Below are 18,375 nucleotides of genomic sequence, written 5' to 3'. Positions count from 1 at the left end.
GGAGAAAAGGCTGGAAATAGTAAGTGTGTGGAGATGTGCTGAGCTGCCTAAGTCAGGGGTCAGAAAGCTATGGCGTGTGGGACAAATTCAGGCCATACTCTATTTTTTGGTAAATAAAGTTTTTTTGAAACACAGCTATGCCCATTTGTTTAGGTATTATCCGTGATTACTTTCACACTATGGCAGAAGAATTGAGTAGCTGCAACAGAGAGCAGATGGCCCACAAAGGCTTTCTAAGACAAAGTTTGCTGACCCCATCCTAGGAAATAAAGAAAGAGCGAAGGCGTTAAGCTGGAAAGCACCATGACCAGAACCATGCTGCGGAAACATCCTTCTCTAGCCAGCTCAGCTTTCCCAGTTGGTCTTTCCCTCGAGATATCACATCAACTATTTTTTTTTTTTTCATGTACCTGTGTAGTTTTGTTGTACCAACTCTAAAAGGAAACTTTCACTTTATGTAATTTTTTTGTTTTCTGTTTTATCTTCAATCATGGTCTTCTGGTCTTTGTGGATCTTTCTTGTAAATATAGCAGTTGTTACTAATGACTTAATGGACGATGTCACGGGATAGCTATAGAACTCACCAGACATTAAAGTACCATGTGAGATGTTTCTGACTAAAACACGAAACATCGTATGGCTTCCAACGTAGTTTAGTGAGTTATCCATGTCACGACTTGGGTTTGGTTGGCTTTCCAATCTTTTTATTTTCTTTTGGCGAAACTGGATAACAGCAGTATATTTGGAGCATAAGTTAATTACTGAGGTGGGCCAAACACAGCTTAATAAGGCAAGGTATCTGCTACAGAGTGAGCTGGAGTCATCACCCTAATTTCATTTATAAAATTCAGACTGGCAAGAGACTGTACAACACTAATGATAGCCAGTTACCTAATTAGCTCTGAAACACAGTCTTTCCAACTTATTAAAGCAAAATGAGTCATAGTTGTGAACCTGGGGCTGCAGATAGCTTCCTGTTAAAAATCTATTTTAAAGTAGGTATAGGGGTTACTGGTAGAGGAAGCCGGTACATGAAGGTTTCTTTTACAAATGAGAGCATGCAAGTGATATCTTGAAATTTAAACTATATTAAACAGATAAAAATCTGTGTCTTTATCTAAAACAATGAGCATATCCAATAATGATCTGAGCATATTTCTCAATAAACCCTAATATATTGTTTAAAAGACCTTCTTTTTTTGTTTTTTTTTGAAAAAAGGGGAGATTTATTTTATTATTTATTGTGTGTTTAATTTTTTACCCAAACTGTTTACTTTGGATTTATTTATTTTTTTGTTTGCTTTTGGAAATGAAAAAAATTATAGAATCTCTTTCAACCAAGAAATTTCTAAGATTTTCATCATCATTTATTGGGTTTCCTGTCTCTGTGATATTCAGTTTTAATTCAGAGGATAACCCAAACCATGAAAGACATGATAATGGTGCTGATTTTAAACTTTGTGACCCAGTTTAGTTCACTTAATACCCACAAAGATCTGCCTTAAAGAGGTATGTAAGTGGGAGTCATTTCTTCTGCTTTCAGAGACATCCAGACATTCTGCTGTGCTCTGAAAATCTGAAACTGCCCAGAAGAGAAGGGAGAATGAGGCTGAAAGGAGGAACCAACAGTATGGATGCGGTGGAATCTTCCAGGCTATCACTTCTTGGAATAGGTGACACAATAATATGGCATATTGGGAATTGCCCTTAACTCCTAGTCACAAAGCCAGGTCAGCTAGGTATGTGGACAATAGCAGCATGGGTTATATGGTTGAAAAATGAGTCTGAGGGCATCTTTTCAACACAGAGTGGCTGTAAGTTTCAGGCATATATGGTAGATGGTAGATGGAACCAATAACAGTTAAACACCATGTAGATATTTGACTGTTCTTTGTGAATGAATGGAGAAACACTAGGTCTTTAATTAAGTTGCTAACTCAAGAGGATGAACTGAGGTAAACTTACATACTTGCTGTTGCAGCCCTTTCAAACGAATGTTCTTGAAAATTGATACGAGTATTGAATAAGGGTTGCAGCTGGTGGGAGTGTAGTATCATTCTACCTAGTTGTTCATGCATAGATTCTGGCTATTAATCTTACTTTACAAAGAAAAAACATTTTAAAAGGGTTTACTGTATTTTATAACCAACTTAGCATCCCCATATATCTGAGGATCAATAAAGGAACTGTAAGAAGGCAAAGAATGCTCAAGGAATCAGTAGGGTCTTCTCAGTTGCCTAGGAGAACAAGACATTCTTTTTTTTTTTTTTTTCTTTTTTTTTTTTTTTTTTTTAAATTTTTTGTTTATTGCAGTAACATTGGTTTATAACATTGTAAAAATTTCAGGTGTACATCATTGTACTTCTATTTCTGCATGGACTACATCATGTTCACCACCAAAATACTAATTACAACCCATCACCACACACATGTACCGAATTATCCCTTTCACCCTCCTCACCAGCCAGGTATCCAGTGGCTTTCCATCATGCTACCTTGATTCTTCTTCCCTTAGAGCAGATTTCCTTCTTGGAGAAACAAATAAATTACTTACATGTTTCTTACTAGGTTGACCCCATAAAGCTCAATCTACTTCATTATTATTAAAGAACTCACAGAAACCACTTGTTTTGACATATATTTTCGAACATCAGTGGAAGAGTAGAATTGTACCAGAATATCAGGTAATTTCACTACTCAGTTTGGAATTATTCTAATAACACTTCTGCTACTTCAGCAATTCGACTCTCCAGATGAAACTTTGAAACGAAGAAAAAAATTCTCACTCTTAGATGAGGATTTGAATTAACTATTGAAAAATGCAAATAGGATTTACTTTGGTCACACCAAACCTGCTAAGATGGTGATTAGATTACGTCCGTTTAGAGAGAAAACACCCAAAAGAAACACCATTCTTTCTTTTATTATACATTTTTTGGATTTCTAGAAACATCTTACACGACATTTTTGAACTTTTCCACCTATGTTCATGGCAAGTGGTGCAGTGGGAAATTGCAGGCTTTGAAGTTTTACAGACTTCTGTATCTGTCAGTTACTGATTTTGCAGCCTAAGGGTAATTACTAAATCAGTATAGCCTTGCTTTCCACATCCTTGAAATGGGGGTGAAGCATTTAAATTATAGGACTGTTGTGAATAGTAATTGAGTTAATGAATTTAAAGCCCATGCAGCACAGAAATTATACAAAATAACCTTACTATTATAATATTATTGTCATTATCAAATGAAAATATATACAGTCATTTAGTAAATAATTTATTAAACAATATTTACTTTCATCCCTTTAGCACTGTTGAGTCTTTCTATCATTGTTAACCTGGCAGAAATTTCTTGTATGCTTGTGTAAAACACATACACACACACGCACACATCTAGTATCTTTTTCTTTAGTGTTAGGTATAGTTCATACAGCACAACACAATATTTTACTCTGTCCATAGTAGAATCTGTGTTATTATGCCCTTTACCATCAGCTTTTAGCAGAATTTATTTTAAGCAAATTCTTGTCTCTTTCCTATTTTCCATGCTTTAATTTGGTGGCTTTCCAAGTTCCTTCCTTTTTAGCCACTGTGCCCTTCCCTCGCCCCATTCAAGCAAAATATTACACAGAACTTCGATATATAAAACTGATACAAATTGAGCTTTTACTAAAGCTGAAATACTGGATTGGGAGTTTCTTATTCACTTTCCCCTCCTCCTGCCTGCCCGCCTGCCTGCATTGCTCCCTGAGCCACTCTGGAAAAACTAGGGACAACAAAATACAGTTTGAAAACCGCCATGTTCATCAACCTACTGGGTGCCCTTCGCTTAGGTTGTGCTAACATAGTGACACAAACTCTACCTAACGCAGTAACACAATGTTGAGAAAATTAAAATCCCGAATATCACTTTTCTTGGTGCCTTCAATGTGCCAGCATTTTTTCTCTCTCCACGTTCATCATAGGATCCAGCATGTCTTTCTGTTCAGTTACTTGTCTGTTCCCTTAGATCTGAATAGTAATCCTTGCCTCTGAATATACAACTTGAACTTCTTTTGTTAATCTTCATCATGTTTCTGTAAAGCCATTTCTCTAGTTTTTCAAGGTCACGTCTGCATTTTCTGTAACCCCGCCCTACATACAGACTGGCAGCCTTTTTGTGACCACAGGGATGAATTTGATGTAACGCCAGCTGACCACTAAAACTAATGAAGTCGCCAGTTGATCATACTTTTCTACAACCGTTGTTTATTGTGTGTTTTCTGCACACTTTAAATTTCATGATGATAATCATATGTTAATGACTGAGGCTCTCCTTCCTATCAGGCTGGGAAGACAACTCTCACATCAGAGAAAAGATGCTTCTTCTCCTGCCCATTCACCTTAAAATACATCCAGACTAGGGACTTGCTCTCTACCAAGAAAGAGGGAAGGCATTAAGATTCATACAGTGTTTAAAATGAAAACAAACACACATTGCCATCAATTTACTCTATCATTTTTGATCACTAGAATGTCCTCCTTGGGAAACTTTAATTACAAATTTTGCATTTGGAAAGTCATAAGGTGCTACTGGTACTTCCATTCGTGGCAAATATAAAGTTGTTTCAAATGAGCAAAATTTAGGTTTCTGTCTCTATATCTCATTAGCATTAGAAAGTTCCAGTCTCATAGCAACCCAGATCTGATGATAACACCTGCCAGCCCAGATGGTTTAGGGAGGAAAATTTTTAGCTAAATGGAATAAAGTTCTGTTGTTGAGCTGTCCAAGCTGTTCTTTAACAGGGAGGCTGTGAGAACTCTGAAAAGCTATTATTATGGAATCTTAACAAACAAGTGTCTCCAAAGTTGTCATGTTCAACTGTCATCATTTCTAATGTCTAATGCCCCTACTTCTTAAATTTGTGCAAATAATATATATGTTATTACATCTCTTTTCACATTACAGATGACATTGCATGTCAATTGGTATGGGCACAGCAGTGCAAGAAAATCAATAGCATCTGCACAATTATGAAACAAATGCTTGCATTTTCATACTTGCTTTTGAATACATCCAGTACTTTTTCCTTCTAACAAACTGGCTGATAGACAAAAACTATCTTCTGAATAAGATCTTAAATAGATATTGAGTCAACTGTTCCAGCCCACAGTAATTTCTCCCTCATCTGAACTAGAACTTTACTGTTTGTGCCATTCAGTTGGCAGAGGGCAGCTGTGGCAGGGAAGAAATGGCTGGATGTGAAGTCAAAAGTTTTCAGCTGTTGGTCATCCTTGTTCTGTTCTTACCGTTTTTGTGACTTTTTTAAACCATTTAATCTGAGTTTTCATGTCTATACAATAATTTTGTATTGAATGCCTACTTAGATTTTTTTCTAGTGTGGAAATAAATCTTGCTTCATTATTTTTATATGTGCAGAGTTTCTTTACACAAAAGTGAACCCCTCAGGACAAGGACTGTATCTATCTCCAACCAGTGGCACAGAGCTTTGTACACAACCGATGCTCAAGAATTTTTAGTTCCCTCATCAATTTCCCCTGTAGTAGTGGAACTTACAAAGCTCGTAGACTTGGGTAGAGGATTTACTGTTTTTTTAGCTCTACAATCTTGGGCAAATTACCTAAGTTCATTGAGTTTCTATTTTCTCGTTTGTGCTTACCTCCAGAGGTTGGGAGAGTGCTTAGAACATCGATGTACACATTGAGTGTGTACTCAGTAAATGTGATTTCCTATGCTTCCCTGTCCATGGTTGCTAACACTGAACTTGGCATAGAGTTGATATTTGGGGTGATGCCGTGTAATAATTGAGAAAATCAGAAATTTGGGGATCAGATCTGGCTTTGCCACTTCCTAGCCTTGTGACTGTGTACAAGTGATTTAATCTTTCTATTTATCAATTTCCTCACATTTAGTGGAGACAATGGTGGTATTTCCTCCACAGAACTTTCATGAAGAGTAAATGAATTTAACACATGTAAATTATTTAAAGAGTATAGGACACATAAGTGTTATTTAAGTTTAGATCTTAGTTTCAGCTTTACAAATACCCGTTAATACGAGTTGCAAGGAAAATGCTATTATAATGTGGGTTGTTTTTAAACTTCTATCTTATAAGCTTGATACTAATTATGTTCAAGACGAGCATGACAACTATCCTTGAATTTGGTGGATTGTATAAAATATACATTTTATAAAACAACAGATTAATGTGTGCTTTTTAAACAACTTTTTATAATTTACCTTTCTTGATTATATGCTAATCAATATTTTAAAAGAATGCAAATAAATTCCTTGTTTACTCTCTACACGTTGTGTTAATTTCTATCTTTTTAACCCACAGATATTGCACACATCTTCACCATATGCTGACTATACTCTAATTTTTTTTAATGCCATCAAATTCTGCCAGGTTTCTTCACTTCAACGACACACGAAATTTATAAATATAGTCTATGCTGCTTTTTCATCTGTTTAGCTCTCAACTTCTTTCGAACCATCTTTCGACTTAGAAAATTGTATCTTCTAAAATTATTGAAGATATTTCTTGTGTTTGGTGTCTTTTTCCCCATATGTAATAAACAAAACAAAACACAGCAAACTTTAGGAGGTTGTGTCTCCCAAATATTTTTGCAGTGAGAGTCATGATTAATGTGAAGTAGAGTTATAAAAAGAAAATTTTAGTAATTAAAATCAACAGTATTATATTGTTGGTTCTTCCAAATCAGAAAGTGTTTCGGGTGATTTCCATCACAGTAACCATAAGATTTTTAGTCTTGTGTTGCTGTCTTCACATTTGAAGAAGCGGCCACCTCCTCCAGTCTTCACTGACTGGTTTCAGGAGAGGAATACCTCTGTCAGCCCTGCTAGGGGCTCTGAGGCTTTCTCAGATCTTTACTCTGAATACGCCTGCTCCACGCTTCTTTTTCTCTCTTGGGGGCTAATTCTTAAGATTGTATGCCTTCTCTCCATCCTGCAGAGCCAGGCTGAGCACTGACAGCTTCCCATTGGCGTTCCCTAGGGTGGTGCTGAATGCTCAAATTTGTGTGCTTTCTCCCAGTCACGCAGAGACCCTCTGGATTCCTGTGCATGCTCGCTAGGTTTCTGTGACGCCTCGCACTCTTGCCCTCTGGGGTGGGCGCGGGTATTCGGCCACAGGGTCGGGGTGTGTGTGGGTGAGGTGCAGAGAGCATTGGGGGTGCGTGTTGGCCAGTTGTGGGGACATGCAGACAAGGCCTCTCTGGTGGCTTGTGCGTGGGCATCCTGACGGAGTCAGAACGAAGTGGTTGTAGGCTCTGCATCTCTTCCACACCCTTCAAGAGCTCTGGCTGCTGTTCTTCCACCCACTGCCCCCACACCACAGGAAGAGAAAGAAGTGGGTCTCTGTGGCAGCGTCCCGCACAGCTGGGGAAGCTGGGCGCTCACTCACGTGCTCTCACTTCCCGCTGCGGGAGAAATCACAGGCTGAGAAGGTCTCTCTTGGAGTGAGTTGTGCCATTTTGGGGGAGGGTTGACACGGGTAAAGCAAAACTGTTCTTCTTACCGTCTTCGGTGAGTTCAATTTCGCATTTTTTTGCTCCAGTGGTGTGTGGAAACTTCTCTGCTGGACTCCCAGACTTCCACAAAAGGGCTCTTGTCTGTGAGTGATTGTCAAAGTCGGTGTTCTTTGGGGGGAAGACAGTGGAAAACTCCTATTCTTCCAATTTGCTCAGTGAAGACTTTTTTGTGATAGTAAACTAAAATGTGGGAATGATGCCGATGGATAGGAGGATCACTCTTGAAATGACAGTTGTGGTAATTCTTCAGTTATATCTAACTTCTAAGAATGGGTGGAGCGAATGTTTTCATTTTTAATTTGCTTTATCTTTCAAATGCTAATCAGTTTTAAGGATCTGTTTTAAGTTGGTAAAAGTACTATCAATGTCTGCTGTATTATTAATATTGCTCTTGTATTAGTCAGAGTTCTCCAGAGAAACAGAACCAATAGGATGTAACCAACAGAAAGTGTGTGTCTGTGTGCTTCCGTGGACGCGTGCGTGCATGTGGTGTGTCTCTTGTAAGGTCTTCAACTGATCGGATGAGGACCTCATGTTATAGATGGTAATTTGCTTTATTTGAAGTCTACTGGTTTAAATGTTACTCATATCTAAAAAATACCTTCACAGAAACTTCTAGACTGGTCTTTGACCAAACAACTGGGCATAGTAGCCTAACCACATTGACGCAAAATAAGCCATGACACTACCTACCCCCGTTCCTGCTCAGCACAGTCCAGAGATTTTAATCCATTGTGCTCTCTGATTTCACTCAGGATCCTACTTCTCCACTGCTGCCACAGAATTGATTTGCATATAATTTTTTTTTTTATTCTCCATATGCAATTATCTTCCTCTTTCCATCTTCTTTCTTCATTTCATTATATATATTTTTGTTCTGAAACCCTCTTTTTCATCTTTTTTTTTTTTAATCTTCCTTTTAAACTAGTCTCTCAGCTTCTCTGTTGAACCTTGTTTCTCATCCTCTTATTTTTTTTCCTTCCACTTCCAAACGCCACTCTCATTCATCTCTGCTTGTATGAAGCTTTCACTGCTTCCTTTGCACCTTTCCTGTATCCATTCAAGATGGTAAAATTTGGCCAGTTTTTTCAACTCTTTTTCCTCTCCATCACTCTAAGTTTCTCGTTTAGTACAATTTCAAGCTAGCGAGCTTCCCTTCAAACCTGTGTACCTAACAAATTTCTGTATCAGCCAAAGCACCTCACACCCTATTTCTTATTACCTGTCTCTGCTGCTGTCTACTGGCACTAGTCCTCTTTATCTTTATTAGTAATTAATATTTAGAATTCCCTTCTCTCTATTTCCTCAGCCTAAGCTTCCTTATATGCCTAGCAAAAACCTCCTTTTTCTTTGAAAGTTAATGTTACTACGTTGCTGCTATCATCAATTTATTCTAACTGGATTTCAGTGTTCTGATTCATTTCTTTTTCTTTTTTCTCTTTCCCATTTCTTCAATATCGAAACACACCACTGTTTTCCTCTGCTGTGATTATGACCAGGTGAAACAATATTTTGTTTTTCTCTTTTTCGCATTTTCTCTGAAATTTGATAATGCCCTTTACCCCATCTTTCAGAAATATTTGCCATTCACAATCTTCTGATCCTCACTATTCACTCTGCAATCTTCTCATGCTGGTCCATCTACTGTGCTGCTGCCAGATATAATTTCTTTTCAGTGCTGCATTCCATCTTCTTACTTTTCTTTACTTGTTCTCAAACTTCTTTTGAAAACACAATTTTTCAAAAACTAATTTTCTCTAGGCATAATATCTGTATATATCTTATCTGTAAGAGTTCTGATCAATGATAACAATAATAATTGTAAATTATTTTTATTATTCCTATCTATATTTTTAATTCTTTTAAAAAATTTTCTTCACCAGTGTCACTTCTTTGTCATTTACATTATTTCATTCACACCGTCTTTAATTTACCTTGAAAATTTTGAGCACTCTTACGTTTCTTTTGTCATTTTTTTCCCTGTTGAGGTTTTGAAGTTGGTCTTTTGCACCTAGCTGGCTTAATGAGTTATGTGAAAGAAAAGTATCAAGTGTAGAAATTAAGAATCTGAAAATAGATAGGATACTTAGTTTGGAGGTTTCATAAAAATGTATAGAAAAATGCAGATGTAACAGCACATTCCCTGTGTGTGTCTCTGATGTGTTCTCCAAAAGTAATATACGTATCAGTAGTATGTTCTCAAAAGCCACCATCGTGTTTTATACAGAAGCACTGAAGTTGTTCTCAGTAAGGTTCAGACAAGAGTGTTGCCCATGTTGTTTTACATTGTTCTGGAGATACCAGACCAAATGATTAGAAAAGAAAAGGAAATAAAGTGTCAAAAAGCTGGTAAAACATTATTATTGTTATTATTTGCATATGATATACTTGTATAATTGAAAAACTCAAGAGAATTATTACAAATTAAAAGATATTGTGGCTAGGCACAAAATTAATATATGGAAATCAATAATCAAAGAAAGACCTCATTTACAATAATAACCCACATCCATCTCCCCCACACACAAATGCCTGGAAATTCATTTATCTTGTAAAATCTAAAAATGGGGAAAAAAAGTCATGCCATATTCTTCGATAACAATACTTCACATCTTAAATGTGGCAATTTTACCTATGAATATCTATAAATTTTCTTTGTTCCCAGTAAAAATGTCAAAAGGACATCTTGGAACCAAATAGGCTAATTCTACAGTTTACATGACTGAAAATAAACAATAGCTAAAAAATTCTGGAAAAGAACACAAATGAGAAGAATCACACTACTGGACAATTAAAACAATGTTGGCCTATCACATAAGTGAGCCAACAGATCTATGAATCATAATAGGAAATATAAAAGTCAGCTAAAATACATACAGTAACTTGATGATATTTAAAATAAGTGGCTTATTGGGATCAGGGGCAGATGTAAGGTAAATATTGGAATGTGCAATGGCTATGGAGCTTATATGTTATAGGTTCAATAATCATTTTTAAAAATGCAGAGTATATGGTTTTATTTTAAATGTTTTAGAAATGTTGCAAAAAGAAAATGAGTGAAGGGCAGCCAACTATCAACTCAAGGCACTCTGTAAAATCCAGAAGGCCTCTACCACAACTTCTACCTTTCCTATTAAGGAAATATCCAATTTCAGTAGTCCCAGAGGGGATGAAAAATCAGACCCAAGATATAATTGCAAGAGAGGCAAAACTGCAAAGGAGACTGTTGGCCCTATCTCATTTATTTCTAATGTCACCGTCAGGACTCTGATGGGAAAGCAGAAGAACCTTGATACCTACAGTAGAGGCCAAATATGTGGATGAGCCTGAAAACCTGAACTCTAGATTTCCCAGAACTAACTGAGCTATCAGAAACTGCTCTCTCCTTCTCTTGAAAAGAGAGAAATCTCTTCATTCTTGGTGGCAGGTGACTTGCAAGATAACACTTATCTTATTTTGGATCTTCCCCTGCCAAGTCTCATTGCCACGGGACTGATAACCAGCCAGGTCTCAGCACTCCTAAACAGGTTAGGACAAGCCCTGATCCTGGAGGAAATGGCTTAACGATGAAGAAATTGCAAGACTTGGTTAATATATTCTGTTAGGAACCAGTGGAACAGATATTGGAGTGGATTTTCAAGAATTTGAAACTGGGAACTAAACACAAGACTGGATAATGAGAATTTGCTGACATGGGCAATTCATCCACCACTTGATATTCAGCGTTCTGGCAAGGCCACGTGGACAGAGTCTAACATGATGACTCTTTGAAGCTTGGACATGGTGATGGCCTTTACTGACTTTAGAGAAATGACAGAAGTTTTTTGACATAGTATTGAGAAAGGGGCAGAAGGTCCAGAAGGTAGGAATTGAAGGGGAGGAAGACCATCCTCTACTCACTCTGGGTCCTTTCTGGCTGGGCTACAAATTAAATTGACATGAGACCCAATAGCAGGAGAAAATCAAACAAAGCTTTATAAGATGTATACCTGGGAAAGACCCAGGGAAACTGAGTATCTTGACAAAATGGCAGAGGTTCTCTTCTTAAACAGATTCAGGTAAAAATAAAGGAGGATGTTTAGGGTAGGGGGAGTCAGTTATTGGAGATTACCAGAAAAGCACAGTAAACAAGAGTAAGGTTATTATGCATATTTAAGGCCTGGCCTTCCACATTGACAAGTTTCTAGAGGTCATCCCCCCTTCTTCCCAGTACACAGAGGGAGATACTTTTACAAATGGAGATTTCCCTTACAAATGTAAATGTCTGGTAAACAGAACTTTGATAAGAATAGGCTTAGCAAGGACCCTCCCAGTCTATGGATACCCAGAGTTATCTATGGTGATGGCCTGTCCTGGGGACAGGCCTCTTATCTTAAATTCTTTTAAGCAGTTTGGGGGAAAGTCAAAAGTCCTTCATGATTCTTCTGAGCCTTTATAGTTTTTGGCTAGAAATAATCCACATACCAGAGTGGCACATCTTGGGGCAGCCTGCCCTGAACACCATCAGAATATTAGAATAGATTGACAACGTAAGCCCTGAAAACCCACCACCTTATAATGTTCCCCTAGAAGACCCAAAGGACACTTCTCTCAATGAAGCATAAAGAAATACACTGGTGGGCCGGCCCTGTGGCTTAGTGGTTAAGTGCGCACGCTCTGCTGCTGGCAGCCCAGGTTTGGATCCTGGGCGCACACTGACGCACTGCTTCTCCTGCCATGCTGAGGTGGTGTCCCACATACAGCAACTAGAAGGATGTGCAACTATGACATACAACTATCTACCGGGGCTTTGGGGAAAAAAAGCAGGAGGATTGGCAATAGATGTTAGCTCAGAGCCAGTCTTCCTCAGCAAAAAGAGGAAGATTAGCATGGATGTTAGCTCAGGGCTGATCTTCCTCACACAAAAAAAAAAAAGAAAAGAAAAAAGAAATACACTGGTGAGGGAAGGCACTAGATTATCTGAGAAACTCGTGGTGGTTGTCCTTTGTAAACTGGAGTTAATGGTAGGATTTCTTGCTGTGGAACTGGGCTATCTTGACTGAATGGAATGATGGAATTACAAAATGGTAGAGACCAAATTTCAGCACTTAAATGTGAGAAGCAAAATGAATGCAATTACATTAATAGGAAGCAAGGCCAGAGGGGCAATTAGGAAGCCTTGACTATTAAGGATCTTCAGTGTTAACTGATAAGATATGGTATTCCTTGGGTTAAGAAAGATGGACTGCTGCCAAGGGTGTTACTGGGTAAAAAAAACTCAAGAACTGTTGAACAGAAGGCTATGAAAGCTGCTGCAATGGAAAATTGTGGTCCCTTGCCCAACCAGTTCAAATTAAATTCACAAACCGAGAGCCCATTGATGGAAGGAGAAGCCTGGAACCTTTGAAGAAGGGCCCTGCAACCCTTCTGAAAATATATACAATAAAAGTCCTTCCCCCATAAGCCCTGTGGCCATTTGCATGTCTGTTTGATCTGGCATTGATACCTGGGAAGCCAAAATATCAATTAAAGTAGGAGATTATGGAGGTCAAGTGGAAATAAAGTTTTGGGTAAATCTATCTTGTAACATTTCTAAGAGTTTCCATGGGCACATTTTGTGATTATTACTCTTGTCCTGGAATGTGTATTTGGAATCAATATACCTAGCAGCTGGCAGAATAATCACATTGGTTTCCTGACTAGAAAAATAAGAGACAGCATTGTATGAAATGCCAAGTGGAAGCCCCAGAAACTACTGGAAACTATTCTGCCCTTGCCAAGATAATAAATCGGAAGCAATAATGCTTTCTGGGAAGAAATGTCAGGGGTTTTCACATCATTATTTAATTAACCTTTATAGTCCTTCCAAAAGTGAGATAGATAATGGTTGATGAAGATTGACAACTGTAAATTTAACCACTTGGTAGCCCCAATTTCAGCTGCCATGTTGGATGTTTATATTTTTATTTGAGCAGATCATTAAATCCTCTGGCACTTGGTATGTGGTCATTGATATTGCAGATGACTTCTTCTTTATCTCCATCAATAAGGAAAGTCAGAAGCTTTTGCCTTTGCATAAAGAGAGCAGAACTCAGTCCCTGCCTTGCCCCAAGGATATACTAACTCTCTTCCTGTCATGATATAGTCCGTGGAGATGGCAATCGTTTTGATGTTCCACACACATTGTACTAGCTCATTATATTGATGACAGCATACTAACTGAACCTGATGAGAAGGACTCTACATGCCCCAATAAAATATATACATCCCAGAAGATGAGATTTAAGCCTATAAAGATTGAAGAGTCTACCACATCAGGGAAGTTCTGAGGTCCAGTAGAATAGTTGCCCACCTAAGGTAAAGAACAAGTTGTTCAGACTTTGCCGCTTTTTTTCACTATGCAAAGATGCAGCTCTTATTGGGCCTCTTTGGATTTTTGAGGCAGTACAAAGTGAATTTCAGAAAAGCACTTCCAACCATTGGTTAGGTAACATGAAAGGCCCATGGCTTTCGCTAGCGCACAGAGAAAGACAGTGTTCTGTAGCAGGTCTAGGCTACAGTGCGTCTGCTTTGCCGCTATGACTGGCAGATCCAATCGTGTTGGGATCCTTAGTGGATCATGATGCTGTTTTGTTTTTGGCAAGACTCAAAAGAGAGTCACAGCCATAGGTCGTGTTTTCTGCAGCTACTCGAGTGCTACTGAGCCCTGGTAGAGACTGAGCACCTGGTCAAGTGACACCAAGTGACTGAGTGGCTTGAGATGTCCATCATGAGCTGGGTCATCAGATCCAGAAGGTTACAAAGTTGGGCAGGCCCTGCAGTAGTCTGTTGTCTGGTGGAAATGGTATATTCAAATTTGGGCCAGAGTGAATCTAAAAGGCATGAGTAAACTTATAGAATCAGAAAGTAGAATGGTGGTTGCCAGGGGCTGGGGCTGAGGAAAATGGGGAGATGTTGGTCAAAGGGTAAAAAGCTTCAGTTATAAGATGAATGTATTCTAGGGATCTAATGTACAGCATGGTGACTATAGTTAATAATACCCTATGGTATACTTGAAATTGGCTAAGAGAGTAAATCTTAAGTGTTTTCACCACTCCTCCTAAAAAGGTAACTATGTGAGGTGATGGATGTTAGTTAACTTGCATGGTAATAATTTCACAGTGTATATACATATATAAAATAATTATGTTGTATACCTTAAATATATATAATTTTTTGTCAATTATACCTCAACAAAGCTGGAAAAAAATGATCTAACCCAATTTAAAAAAATAGATATGAAAAGATACTCAACCTCACCCATTTTAATGTAAAGACTAAAATAAGAACACTTTCATATGGATGAGATCTAGCATTTTGACAATGCAGTGTATGACCAAGGGTGTAGGTAGGGAGCCTCATAGTCGTATACTGCAAGTAGGAGAAGTATTGGTGCAACCTCTGTATTAGGAGGCTATTGCTATTATAATGCTGTATAATAAATATCTTCCCTCCTCCAATCTTAGTGGCTTACAACAACAAACATTTATTTCATGCTCTTAGGTGTGCAAGTCAGCTGTGCTTTGGCTAAAGTTGGCTGAATTTTGCAGGGGGTTGGGTGAGTCAGGAAGGATGACAAGTTTTAGGTCAGTTGTAGGTCAGCTACACGTGTCTTCATTCTAGCTTCCAGGCTTCAGGGGCAGCAGCTTCCTAAGGCGTGCTCTCCTTATGGCAGATGTGATATTGTGATATAATAAGAAATATTTTCTTTTGGTCTTCATTCCTGCTTCCTAGAATAGAGTTCCTAAAACTCTTGTAATTTCCTGAGTGATAGAGATAAGAGCATATTTAGTCATCAAATGTGGCCTTAGTTCCTGGAGCTTCTAAGACATTTGGAATCTCCAGAGCTAAGAGTGTCTTTTTGTATATTAATTAGATGACTGGTTGCTGGGAGCCCCTAGATAGCTTGAAGATAGAAGGCTGTTGCCAGAATGACCAAGGCACGATTAGAGGCTTGGAACTTTCAATCCTACCTACTTCCTGACCTTTGGGCAGGGGAGAGGGGCTAGAGGTTGTTAAACACCTATAGCCAGTAATTTAATCAATCAAGCCTATGTAATGTACCTCCATAAATATCCTAAACAACAGGGTTTGGAGAGCTTCTAGGTGGCAAATGCATCCACATGCCAGGAGGATGGCATACTCCAACCCCATAGGGACAGAAGCTTCTTCACTCAGACCCTCTGGTCTTCAAGCTATGTACCTCTTCATGTGTCTGTCTATTTGTATCTTTTATAATAGGCTTTACAATAAACTTATAAATATAAATAAAACGATTCCCTGAATTCTCTGAGTTGTTATAGCAAATTATCCAACCTGGGGAGAAGATTGTGGGAACCTCCGTCCAACTTTTTGGCCAAATTGGACAGAAGTGTGGGTAACCTGGGAACCCACTACCTGTGATTTTCATCTCAAGTGAGGGACAGCCTTTTGGGACTGAGCTCTGTATTTGTAGGGGTCTGCCTTAACTCTGGGTATTTAGAATCAGAATTTAATTAAATTATAGGACACCCATTTGGAGTCTCCAGAGAACTGGGGAATTTCTTGATATGGAAAACCTACATATTTGGTGTCAGAACTGTTGTGAATAGAGAAACAGTTTTCTTTTATCGGATTAGAAGAGTGCAAAGGAATTATGCCATGCTTGTAAGGCCTCAGCTTAGATGTGACACATTGTAACTTCTGATCACATCCCATTGGTTGAACCAAGTCACACGCTCTGGACCACAAGAGCTTGGGAAGAAGAGACAAAATTTGCTGAATTATAATCCAATCTACTACAACTTCTATGAAATATGACTTAGTGATACCCATCAACACAGTCCCAGAGATTTCACTTCTAGGATTAGCCTATAGGTACATGGCACAAATATGAAATGCTATCAATATATGATTTGTAAAGTGACTTAAGTTACATCAATTCAATAAATCTATTGGCCCATTAAAAATAATGAGGTGACACTATATATACACATGTGCAACGATCACCGAGATATACTGTTAGGTGTAAAAACCAAGGTACAGAAAAGTATATATAGTTGCTATAATTAAGGAGGAAAATATAAATATACCTGAAATATATATATACTATCTCTAGAAGGAGTTATTAAAATCTGGTAACAATAGTTACTCCAGTGAGGAAAAATGAGGTGCTGGAGAGAGGAGTAGGAGGAAGACTTTCTCTTTTTTGTGCACTGTTTTATTACTGTTGAATTTGGTACAAGGCACACTTTTACTCACTTAAGAACAACAAGGGAGCAATATACAAGTTAGAAACATAGAATTCTTCTCATTTTTCGTTGATCTGGAGTTGTTGATAGTCCAACATTTTCTGAGCGTCTGCCCTCTGTTGTCTCTCTCTCCCCTAGATGAAGCTGTGGGTGTACTAGATAAATTCAACTCCCTGTGTAAACTATTGCATCAGGGAAACCTGGTTCTGCCTCAAAATTTGCTTCATCCTACTTATTCCTTCTTGGAGTCACATACTTCTCTATGGCTCAGTTTGTTCCTCTCTGACCATCCCTTATAAAAGGATGCTTTGCTTTGTTCTGTACATTCTGGAAACCACTTTCATTGCTTTTTTAAACACTTCACAACTACAGTAAGCATTGTCATTCTTAAAGGCTTTTGTTTATTCAAAATTACTATTGAGTTTCAGGGAGCTGTTAAAGAAAAATGTATTCAGACAGTCATTAAGGATGGTAAGGAAGACTTTATTGAAGAGGGACTTTATGCAATGGGACTTTTGCAGTAGGAGAGAGAGAAGTCGGGCTCCACTCCCAATACAGCAAGGACAAGAGGAGACATAGCCAAGGAGCAGAGTGGGGAATCAGTGGATGGAAAATTGCTAAGAGAAAATATCAAGTCTAGGGCAATTCTTGCTAGACCTATTCAGTAGGAGTAAGCCACAAATAATGGCAAGAACAGCAGAGACATAGACACACACTTCTTGAGTGTAGAGGACAATTTTTTAATTCAAGGGACTTGTCTTTCAAGTCCAGCTTCAGCGAGATGATATATGAACTAGCAGAACCAGCTCCTCAGACATTAGAGTGTACCCCAGTTTACTGGAGGAGGGAAACACCCAAGAAAAATTTTGAACTTCCTGCTCATCTGAGCAGGCGGTGGTTCAAGCAATGAATTTGAATGTTCAAGTAGATATAGTCCTATGGAGGCCAGGAGTTTATGAAGTGGATAGAGGATACAATCTGAGTATTACCCAAAATTTTCCCTCCCAGGGAACATCTCAGACCTCAAACATTCATGTCACACTATCAGTAATTCTCATAGTCTTTAAATCTTTTTTGTTAAGTCATTAAAGGCTTTTGTTGAAATGCAAGTTTTCTCTAAATCATTAGTTGAACATAAGCTGGTTAAATAAATGAATGCTATGTGGAGAAGAGGATAGTAGGATTCCAACACAGTAGATTGGTTGCAAAAAGAAACGAGTGAAAATTATTTTAAGTAAGAAAGCAAGAACTGTTTTTTAAAATTCATTATTGAATAGATAACAAAATGAAGGTATAGATATCAAGGCTGAGAAAAACAACTTATGATGTAGTTTTTCTTTTTCTGTTCTACGTCTGTATCTTTTGTGGTGATACAGTTGTATCCAAAAAGATTCCGTGATCTATACTGAGAATAAAAACCAACAAGAAGGTCTTGAGCCATCAATGAGGTCATGGTTTAGAGTGCTATGAGAAGTGATTAGAAATGTGGGTCAATGGTGAAGTGGGCATGTTAGGTGGACTGGGACACTAAAAGGAGGAAAAAGTATAGGAAAAAAGTGAATAGTATCATCTTTC

Source organism: Ceratotherium simum, chromosome 17 (assembly GCF_057802395.1).
Source record: "Ceratotherium simum simum isolate JZ-2026a chromosome 17, ASM5780239v1, whole genome shotgun sequence".
In the NCBI taxonomy this organism is placed as follows: Eukaryota; Metazoa; Chordata; class Mammalia; order Perissodactyla; family Rhinocerotidae; genus Ceratotherium; species Ceratotherium simum.
This window is presented reverse-complemented; position numbering follows the sequence as displayed.